Source organism: Arachis ipaensis, chromosome B03 (assembly GCF_000816755.2).
Source record: "Arachis ipaensis cultivar K30076 chromosome B03, Araip1.1, whole genome shotgun sequence".
Taxonomy (NCBI): Eukaryota; Viridiplantae; Streptophyta; class Magnoliopsida; order Fabales; family Fabaceae; genus Arachis; species Arachis ipaensis.
This window is the reverse complement of record NC_029787.2, coordinates 32,254,101-32,257,635: the sequence shown is the minus strand read 5'-3', so window position 1 is coordinate 32,257,635 and position 3,535 is coordinate 32,254,101.

Here is a 3,535-nt window from a genome sequence, read left to right as displayed (position 1 = left end):
ACCTCCATTCATAATTCTTATTGTTGTGTTCTGTTGGAACTATCAAAATTGTTATTGTTGCGAGTGTAATCGGAATTAGTACTGCTACGCCGTCTCAGTTACATTGAAATTGTCATTGCTGCTACAAATTTAAAATAAACGGATTTATCGTGGTTATATATATAACCAACTTACAAGTTAATAAACTAAGTATATCTATACTTAAGTTATGCTCATTTAGTATGTCAGATCAATTTTACTTAACACGTGCTCATAATTGTTAATGAGTCAAATTTAAACTGATTTACGAATTAGTTTAACTTACTTTCAATTTCGATAAAGACACTCAAAAGAAAAAAATATTATTTTAAAACTAAAAATAATTTTTTTTTGTTATGTAAATTGAATGAGAAATGATATATATAAAAACAAAATCATCCAAAAAAAAAAAAGAATAGAATTTTAAATTTAAAATCAAATTAAAATATTGGGAGACATGTGCATGCAAGGGTATTAAAAGTTTTAACAAAAACAAGATTTAACCCGATTAGGGGAGTTTATGGATTGGATAATATTTACAGATCCACGATATCTATATGTATATAATTTGCAATTTGTGGACATTGTCCAATCCACAAGACGATCGAATTGGATTTGATCCAATCCTCACTCTAGTAGGATCGGATCGTGGATATCACAGCTGCATCCGCGGATCCGATTCGAAGATATGCAAATCCACATCTAGTAAATAAAATAAATATGTTATATTAACCTCACAAAACCTGATTTCTCCACTACATCTCCTAACACAAAATACTACAACAAAAGCAGCCTTTTGTCATGCTTTTAAAGTGTGCCAAAAAGTGCAAAAAAACGTGACGAAAACTTTTCGCCAAGCTTTTTTGAGCTATCAACACGCTTTAAAGCACCTCGCATAGACTCAACCTTACCCAGAACTTGAGATCCAGTCACCTCACTCCTACCCTCTTCTCAGACCTGATCTCAGCCATGCCGAAGACTGCTCGCCGTTCTTGCCCTCAGTTCACCATGCATGGTTCCTCTTTGTCGACGTCCTTCTTGGCTTCGACGACACTTTTCCGTTCATCCCTTCCTCTGTTCTTCATTGCCTCATCCGTTGCCATGGTTCATCGTTCACCATGGTTCCTCTCTCTTCCATCGCAGTGCCTTTCCTCGCCAAATTGTGCTTGTTATCTCACCGCATCACCTGTCTGGAATTGTCGCATTGCCACCGCTGCTACTGTCGAATCTCTAAAGCTGTTTGGTGTCTTTCGTTCTCCTCCTCTAGTGTTGCGTGGTGGCTCCATTTTGGTCTTATATTCTTGCCTGTAGTGCTTCATGTTTTTTTTCTTTAAATTTAGATATAAAAAGTGTTATACTGCAAAAAAAATTAACTACTAGTTCAAGTTACTTTGATATACAAAAGGTTAGTTCTAAATGCTATTTGTTTTTCAATTCTTGCCGGTAGGAGTTTAAATCTTTTAAAAAAAAGTAAATTTCAATCATTTTACATGTTGAGTTGTGTTTTGTGGTGTTGCTGCCTGCTGCCTGAGGAATGAATGGTTGCTAAACAGGTTAAAAAAAGGCGAAAGATGTTTTATTGAATTTTTTATAGAAATAAATATTTTAATATATATTTTTTGCAGCTATGTTCTGATACCGATATGATCTTATTCGCAAATGTGTGGATCGGATTAGATCGAATTCGAGCATAAAAAATGTGGATATCTTATCAGATGAGCTTAGTGCTGATTGGATTAAAATTTCGATCAGATCCAATCCGATTCAATCTGTGAATATTCTTAACCCTTATTTTAACCTTAGTGGTTTCCATTTACAAATTACTCTATTCTTTTTCGCGCCATTCTTCTCATCCCCCACTCTGTTGTGTCTTCTATTGCTCTACTTCGTCTTCGGTTCCATTACTTTGATGCGTCTCTAGCTCGTTGTTCTGCTGCATCTCTTTGTTTCCTTACTGCGTCTCTCATTGCCCTGCTGCATCCGCTACATCTCTTGTTGCTCCGATGCGTCCACCGCATCTCTTAACTCTTATTACTCTGCTGTGTCCTCTTCCTCTTCTATTAGACAACGTCCTCTTCTGTCTCTTTTTAGTGGGTAATTATTTATTTTACTATTAGAAGTATGATAATTTTGGTTTTTGTTATTAATTATTGGTGGTTGTGACTTGTTTTTGGAACTAAATTTTAAGTTGAGTTGGATTTAATATAAAATTTTCATTGTCGTTGTCCTACACCTTGATTTTCTGAAAAACAACAGCTTCTTCTCAAAATCAAAATTTCATATAAAATTTAATTGGGATCCAACAATTCTCAATTTCAGTTTGGTTTAACTAAACTTATTTAGGTTGAATTTTTAATTGGTTTCATATTAATATCAAGTTTGAGAAAAAGAGTTATGCACCTTAAGGTAGTGTTTGGTGGAGAGACACAGACTGAAAAACTGAGACGGAGAGACAGAGACTAAGAAATAAAGACTGAAATAAATCTCAGTATTTTTTTTATGTAAAATGGGAGACAGAAATTGAAACAAGAATAAAACTCTCATTTAATTTGCACAAAAGATAAAATTAGAATTAATTAATTGAAATGAGAGTATTTTAAGTATAAAATATTATTAAAGTTTCAGTCTCTGCCTTTAAAAAGTTCAGTCCCTATGTCCCCACTTTTTGAAAGTACTAAAATACTGAAATTTTGGAGACAAAGACAGAAATTTTAGTACCAATCTCTGAGTCAACAAATATGATACTGAGTTTCAGTCTTCCAGTCTCTGTCACAGTACCTCAAAACAAACGCTACCTAAAAGTTGGTTCTATTTTCCTATTTTGAAAATCAATAAACATAACTTCTCCTAATTTTATAATTCATTTCTTAAAGCTTAAACCAATATGAAATTTGAACTAGATACACTAGTTATGCAAGATTGTCATTTCCAATTGATTGCAACTTAATATCATTTCACAACAAGGAGTTGTACACATTCAAAGTTATTGATATGATAAACTAAATTCTGGTTTTTCTACATTAAAGTCTTGTTTTAAATTTGGCCCTTAAAAATCATTCAACCAATTATAATTATAACTTGTGTTCAATTAGAATGGAACTATTAATCTCTTATAGTCTCAGCAATTTATCAAGCAATATTTTGATATAGTTTCTGTATAAAAAATGTTAATTGGATTTCAATCATTGAAACAAACAAAAATTAAAAAATTAAAAAAATAAAAAACACAACAGAAAACTTAATCAAAAGAAAGAGCTAGTGAAACTATAAATGGTAAATGAGTAAGTGGCAAAAGGAACTAAAAGGATATATGCATTCGGAGAACAAAAAATAAAAGACTATACTTTCATTATAATTTGATTCTTCAATGTAATTGTAAGCATTTGAGCCAAAAAATTAACTAGCTAGAATCAAATTGTTTATTACTTTTGGCAAAAGGCCTCAAGATTCCCATGATACAGCAGAATCAATGCTTAGGCGATTTAATCGAACAGCTCCAAGAATGTATTCTGGTAAT